The sequence below is a fragment of the Rhipicephalus microplus genome, chromosome 7 (genome assembly GCF_043290135.1).
Source record: "Rhipicephalus microplus isolate Deutch F79 chromosome 7, USDA_Rmic, whole genome shotgun sequence".
NCBI classification, from domain to species: Eukaryota; Metazoa; Arthropoda; class Arachnida; order Ixodida; family Ixodidae; genus Rhipicephalus; species Rhipicephalus microplus.
The window spans coordinates 159,700,989-159,709,098 of record NC_134706.1 but is presented as its reverse complement, the minus strand read 5'-3'; positions in this window follow the sequence as shown (position 1 = coordinate 159,709,098).

Sequence of the window (8,110 nt, the reverse complement as noted above, 5' to 3'; positions counted from 1 at the left end):
ACCCATCGGACGTCAAGCGGCCGCAAAGAAAGAGCTTGCGACTCGTGCCCAGACATCCACAGAGCCGTACATCGCGTACATCCAGGACGTGTTGGCTTTGTGCCGCAAGGTCGACAAGGACATGCTTGACGAGGACAAAGTCAGACACATCCTGAAAGGAATCGCGGATGACGCCTTCAATTTTCTCCTGTGCAAGGACTGCTCGACGGTGGAGTCGGTCATCGAAGCATGTCGTCGCTTCGAACAGGCAAAAAGTAGGCGCATAGTTCACCGATTTGACCACCTTCCCAGCACGGCGGCTACGTCCTCTTGCGAAGATTTGCCCACACTACATCAACCACCAGCGCCAGAAAACGTCACCAGAATAGTCCGTCGGGAACTCGAGGCTATGGCTACCGCTATGTCTAGCGTCAGCGCCCCAGGACACAACCTCGATGCTGTTTCAATGATACAGGCAATGGTTCGCCAAGAGATCGCGAATTTGGGCATTTAGCCACCTCGTCAAAATGCCCCTGCTACTTCCAGCTCGGCTCCAGTCGTTGCGGCTGCCACTCCGAACCGCACGTTCGCACCACGACGAAACCCAGCTGAATGGCGCACTCATGATGATCGGCCCATATGTTTCACGTGCCATCGGATAGGACACATCGCTCGCCATTGCCGCAGCCGTTGGACCTCATCACCTCGACCGAGCTTCTATGATTGGCGGCCTCGCTCTGAACGTGCACCTTATGCCCCGTCCTACCGTGCTGAGACAGGTGCAGAGCATAATCCTGAACGTCGGACCAGCCGCTCGCCATCGCCCGTGCGTCGTGAGTCCCGCTCGCCCCAACCCCGCCGTTCTCGATCTCCCTACGATCATCGCTTGGAAAACTAGCCGGTGCAGCCCCCGGAGGTAACGCTGCCTGACTCGGACTGAAAATCCTCTGATTACTCCCGACCAGCGGTGAAACCTTCTTAGAATTCTCGTTGATAGTTTACCTGTAACTGCTCTTATTGATACCGGTGCACAAATATCTGTGATGAGCTCAGACCTCCGCCGCCGCCTCCAAAAAGTTCTGACGCCTGCGATTGCACCTACCGTTTGTACAGCGGATGGGAGTACTCCTGCTGTGCTTGGAATGTGCACTGCGCGATTAACAATTTCTGAGCATCAAACTTCAGTTCTGTTCGCTGTACTGGAAAATTGCCCTCATGACCTCATCCTTGGACTCGACTTTCTGACTTCACACGCTGCGCTCATTGACTATTCTAAAGGTCTTCTTCGGCTCGAACTACCATCCTTTTCGGAGACCGTCTCTACCAGCCCACCTCGTCTACGCTCTGTCGATTTCCTCAGACTTCCGCTGCAAGCCACAGTCCAAGTCCAACTCTCGCCATATCCTGCAGTACCCGATGGTGATTATGTTGCTGGCCCAATTTCTGACGTCGCCATGACACGCAATGTTGCACTCCCCAACACGGTGGTTACCATTAAGGACAACCGAACTTCGTTTCTCGTCCTCAATTTCGGCCTCTCAGCGCAAGTTATTCCTCGCGGCATGTCACTTGCGCATCTTACACCACTGGTTCACCACACGGTTTCCGCTCCAACCACTGATTCGCCACCCGATTTTTCATCAACGTCGTTCTCATCATGTTCCTGTTCCGGCCTTTTCAAGCCAATGCTATCTGACAAGCTCAACTCTGAACAAGTCTCTGCTTTCTGCCGTGTGCTTGCTTCTTATCAGGACATCTTTGACTTCGGCGACCGCAATTTGGGCCAGACATCTGTGGTAACCCATCGCATCGACACCGGTGACGCTCGACCCGTTCGCCGACGACCCTACCGTGTGTCAGCCCCGGAGCGTGCTATTATACAGCGAGAAGTCGATAAAATGCTTGATGAGGGCACAATCGAACCCTCATCTAGTCCCTGGTCATCACCCGTTGTACTTGTTAAAAAGAAGGACAATAGCTGGAGATTCTGTGTTGATTACCGCCATCTCAACCATATTACCAAGAAAGATGTCTATCCCCTACCGCGCATAGATGATGCACTCGATTGCTTGCATGGTGCCAAATATTTCTCTTCAATAGACCTTCGCTCAGGCTACTGGCAAATCGCTATGGACGACAAAGACAGAGAGAAGACGGCCTTCGTGACTCCTGATGGACTTTATCAGTTCAAGATGATGCCTTTTGGATTATGCAATGCCCCCGCGACATTTGAGCGCATGATGGACTCTCTCCTTCGAGGCATGAAGTGGACCATCTGCCTCTGCTATCTTGACGATGTTATTGTTTTTTCGACTACTTTCGACGACCATCTTACCCGTCTGTCCGCAGTGCTTGAAGTTTTTCGACGTGCCACCTTGAAACTTAACTCGTCCAAATGCCGTTTTGGGCAACGCCAAATCTCCGTACTCGGCCATCTTGTTAACGCTGCGGGCGTTCAACCAGACCCTGCGAAAGTCCGAGCAGTTCGCGACTTCCCCACACTCCGCTCAGCCAAGGACATCCGAAGTTTTCTGGGACTGTGCTCCTATTTCCGTCGTTTTGTCGAGAAGTTTGCTGAAGTAGCCCGTCCTCTAACCTGCCTCCTCAAAACGGATGTCGCATTCACCTGGGGCCAACAGCAAGCAAACGCCTTCTCCTCGCTCGTTGATATTTTCACCAATCCACCAGTCCTAGCACACTTCGACCCATCTGCCGCCACGGAGCTTCGTACTGACGCCAGTGGCCACGGCATAGGCGCAGTGCTCGCACAGCGGCAAGAAGGCATGCACCGCGTCGTCACCTATGCAAACCGACTGTTGTCACGCTCGGAACAAAATAATTCCATCACAGAACGCGAGTGCTCAGCTCTCGTCTGGGCTATTGCGAAATTCCGACCGTACCTGTATGGCCGACCATTCTCAGTTGTTACCGACCACCATGCGCTTTGCTTGCTCTCCTCACTCAAGGACCCTACGGAATGCCTTGGTCGCTGGGCGCTGCGCTTACAAAAGTACACCTTTTCCGTATCCTATAAACCTGGACAACTTCACAAGGATGCCGACTGCTTGTCCCGTTACCCAGTCGATCCCCCTGACACGAGGGAAGATGAGCAAGAGGCCCTCGTTCTTTCAATTACCGACTTCACCTACATAGCTGCTGAACAACGCCGCGACCCCTCTTTGCGTGCTATTATCTCTTCATAACGACATCTTGCACCGCTACAACACCTGCCCTGATGGTGCTGAGCTTTTACTCGTTGTTCCTGTGCATCTTCGCTCAGACGTTTTGGCCCAGCTGCATGATGCCCCCTCCGCTGGACACCTAGGGGTGTCACGCACGTATGACCGCATTCGCCGCCGATTATTTTGGCCTAGCCTCTAACGTTCTGTGCGACAGTACGTTGCGGCATGCGACCTCTGCCAGCGCCACAAGACACCTGCTCTGAGACCTGCTGGTACCCTCCAGCCCATTGAAGTACCAGATGAGCCATTTTTCCGAGTCGGCCTCGATCTTCTAGGACCCTTTCCCGTGTCCGCCACCGGTAATAAGTGGATTGCTATTGCTACCGACTACGCAACGCGGTATGCCGTTACACGCGCCCTCCCCACCAGCTGCGCTACTGGTGTAGCCGGTTTCCTTCTTCATGACATCATTCTGCGTCATGGTGCTCCTCGTCAGTTGATCACCGACCGCGGCAGCTGTTTTCTATCTAAAGTAGTCGACGAGCTCCTGCGATCCTGCTCTACCCACCACAAGTTCACTACAGCGTACTATCCGCAAACCAACGGTCTCACAGAACGCCTCAACCGTACCTTGACGAATATGTTAGCGATGTACGTCTCCAAGGATCACAAAGATTGGGACATCTACTTACTTTTCGTTACCTTCGCATACAACAGTTCACGTCGTGATACAGCTGGATTTTCCCCTTTTTACCTACTGTTCGGTTATGACCCGCTTTTGCCCATGGACACCATGCTCCAATCTGACGCCCCCTCATCGACTGCTTATGCTCGTGATGCCCTGGCCCGAGCTGACATCGCCCGCCAAGTCGCCCGGGATCGTTTATGTGCCTCGCAGCTTGACCAAAAGAGTGCTTACGATCGCCGGCACCGTGGCGTACAGTGCTCTCCGGGGTCACTCGTCTTGCTGTGGTTACCATCACGTCGTGTTGGTCTCAGCGAAAAACTAATGTCACGTTACGTTGGCCCCTACCGCGTCATACGCAAGTTCACCAGCGTGCACTATGAGATAGCTCCTCTCCATACAACGTCAGTACAAGCTTCAGTCCCGACCGATATAGTGCACGTCTCACGGCTTAAACCATACTTCTCACGCCTCGAGAATTGATCGCACCGGGACGGTGCTTCTGCCGCCGGCGGGTAATGTCACGGGCTAAGTAGATGCCTGAGGATGACGACGACGAAGTGCTGAACGGGAACGTGCTCGGACTGCAGCAGCATCGTACGCATTAGCTCGCCAGTATATTCGCCAGTACGCATTTGCTCACCAGTGTATTATTTATTCCCCGTAACAATATTAAAAAGCTGCAGATTCTACAAAAACGTACTTTGCGAGTTATTGAAAATGTGCCATAGATAACTCACTTCTCTCTACTTTTTAAAGCAAAGACCATATTAACAATGAAACACATACTGGAAAAGAAGCTAGGCATTACAATATTTCAGAAAACAAAGTCATGTCAGGACAGCTTATATCGACATATCCTGGGAAAGGGACAGGCTTACAAAACTAGAAAAATTATATATGATAAAGGTTTCATGCGAACAAACTATGGCATGCAAAAATAATCTTATGCTATTGCAGATTTCTTGAATCATCATCCTGCCATCATAAACTTAGTACAAGAAACAATGCACATGAAATGCTTCAAAAAAGGTTAACCTCATACTTCAGTTCAATACAAGAATAATTCTGTTTTTTCACCTCGCTGCAGTCTATACTGTACATACACTTAGAAAATTTATCCGTTTTATGAGCATATGGAACAATGTATATAGTTATAGAATCCTCCATATGTTTTGCCTAACGATGTGTAGTATATGTAATCTTTTGTATGTGTTTTTGATTATCTAACTGTCACGGATGTTTGAGTTATGTGTCTCTAGGAAGGGATGTGACACTCAGTCAGGCACTTGTGCCTTTTCGTCACACCTCCCAGACAAGACAAATGGACACATTATTTGTCTTTGTCGTTGTCTGAAATAAAACCTTTCAACCTTTCAAACCTTTCAACCTAGTATTTTATTCAACGAAACTGGCCGCTCGGGATCTAACTTATGGAGTTTCAGTTCTAGTCACCTTCGGTGTATGTCGTGTTTCTAACAGTCGAGCAAGAGGTTACAGATATCCTCGTTGTCAAGGCCACATTAACATGCTGATAATGTTGCAAACTGAATACGAAGTAGGAAGTGCTTTGTATAAGCAGTTCCGAGTCTAAGGCGACGTGTGAGAGTGTCGATACGTCTTGTGAGGTCACGGTTTAATCGGTATTAAAGATTAGGATCAACAGCTTATAGAAGCGATTCTTTTGTTTTAGCTGTGAATCAGGTAGAAAGGCATAATTGACGTTTTTTTGTTATAAAAATTCTATTTACATGATATTTGGATACTAGCATGAGGCATGTTTGCGTATAATGATGAGTGGTTTTCGCCAACTCATCTGCCACTTCATTTTCCTTGCTTCCGCAGTGACTGGGAACCCACTGAAATGCCACTCGATGATTCGGCTTCGTAGCTTCTGAAAGATCTTTTAGTATAGCGTATACTATACGCACATCAATGTCTCTTCAAGTGGCATTTTCCACACACGCGAGTGCTGCCAGAGTCTGTACTCACCCATTTTCTTGATGTCGTTGACAATTCATTAAAGATTATGGCCACCAAAATTGCTACGAACTTCGACGTTATTAAACAGGAGAGATCACCCTACCGGCATGCATGTCCTTCGTGCAATTCTGGAATTATAAATGATGTTGCTCTCTCTTTGGCCACGGAGCCGTCAGTGCACACTTGAGTGTATCCTTGGCCTGTCAAACAGATGATGTGATGCCAACTGCTGTGCGGCAACAATTGGCACATGTTTGCTGCAAAGTCCTTCTATTGACATTTCAATAGCTGGTAGCTCAAGCAGCTCTGGTGGGTAGTTTTGCTCTAGTGGCGAACGTGTCGACACAGGAAACCGGGAATGGTACTCTTGGTACACCTTGTGTATTTGTGCTCTAGCACAGTACACGATGTTGGATATGCGCGAATGTGAAGGGTGTTGGGTAACTAGTCAAAAGAGGTGGTGTCAAGTCTCAAAATTTCTAAATACTGTATAGTTGGGTTCTCTTGCCTCTGCCAGTGTCAGAGAACTTGATGTTGCCTGTGGAACCCCAAGACAATGCTTCGTGCTTGTAACAGCTGAAGTCGGTGTAGAGACGTCTTAGAGGTGCGGAGAACTGGCGCTGAGTAGGAAATTTTCTGTCGAATTAGGGCACACTGTACGTGAAGTAGTGACGCCGATGTACCGCCCCAGTTTGTTTTCGCGATGCGGCGCATAACACTGATGGTGCAGTCCACTTGATTTTCTAGATGCACAATATGCTGACTCCATAAGAGCTGGTTGTCTAAGGCAACACCAAGGAAGCGATGCTTTTGTGCGATTTCGATTATCTGGCGATCCACAAAAAGTTTCATGTTTTCCGCTATTTTTCTCATGAATGGCAGAACTACCATTTGGCGTGAGAAATCCACATGCCTCGCTCTTTGGGGTAATTACTTATTGCGTTTAGTCCTTGCTGAAGCCGATGTTCGATAACTTCCAGTGATTTGTGGGCCGTCCATACGTATATTTTTGTCACATTTTTGCTAGGACCAAGAAGTTTCCAAATTCGCCATTATCATTATGCATAATCGAGTGGAATTCTCTTCCACCCAACATCACAGAAACAACAAATCCTTCCATATGTACCTCCATGCTTCAGGGCTATTTGCATAGTGAAAAACATGGCTGACCTCTGTCTGATTGCCCTTGTTTCGTCTGCTGTTTTTGCTCCCGATACTTATTCAGTGTTATTCCATGTAATTTTCGTAGGTGTTTTCATTATTATTGTACTAATGAATATGTATTCGATTAATGTTGGTGAACGTATTTGACTTGATGCTGTGATTCGGTTTACTCGCTGTTTCCTTTTATTGTTTACTTTTTGGTATTCTGTTTTCTGTTCATATTGCTTGAAATGTATGTATTTACTTAAATCCCATATTTATGCCCAATTGGGCCTTCAGGGTATTGAAAAAAATAAATATGTCTTCTGCATACATGGATATGTTCAAGGCTTCAAATAGCACTTCTGGAAGAACTGCCATTGCAGCATTGAAAAGAAGCGTACTTAGAACGCTTCCTTGGGGTACACCTCTGCTCATGAAGCAATCGCTGTCTCTGTTATTGTTTGAAATGTATATTTGTCTGCTACGCAAAAAGTTGGCGATGTATTGAAGGATACGACTATGAACCCCTATTGAGGAAAGCCCATACAGCACAAAAAGGGGGCTCACAGAGTCGAACATCTCTTTAATATATATGAATGCTGCAACAGCCATGTTTCCAAATTTCGTGTCATGTTCTAAAAATGTAACGAGGTCTAGGATGCAGTCCATGGAGCATTGCCGTAATCTGAAGCCAGCCATAAGTTCTGGAAAAGAGTTGTTAGCTTCAATGCACCAGTGCAATTTTCTGTCAACAATTTTTGCATGACTTTAAATACACAGCTGGTGAGGCTGAATTGTCAAAATTAGTCAAGCGAAAGCGCGGAGATTTACCGGGGCTTACGCCGTGGGACGATTCTCGTGACCTTCCAACACATTCGAACGTACTCCTTCGTCCATATATTGTCACGATGAGTCACAAGTACTGGGAGATATATTGAACAACCGGGTAGCTAGCTCTAGGACGATGCGTCAGTCGTGGCTGGCTCTCGAGCCGAGAAGAGACACGCAAGTCTTCTTCCTTTCCTCCAGATGGTAGAGCCGCTCTTGCAGTCGACGCACTACGTGTGGGTGGCATTATCCCCCCTTTCTAAAAGAAAAAAAAAGTCCCAAAAGGGGGAAAGAAAAGTACATAGCA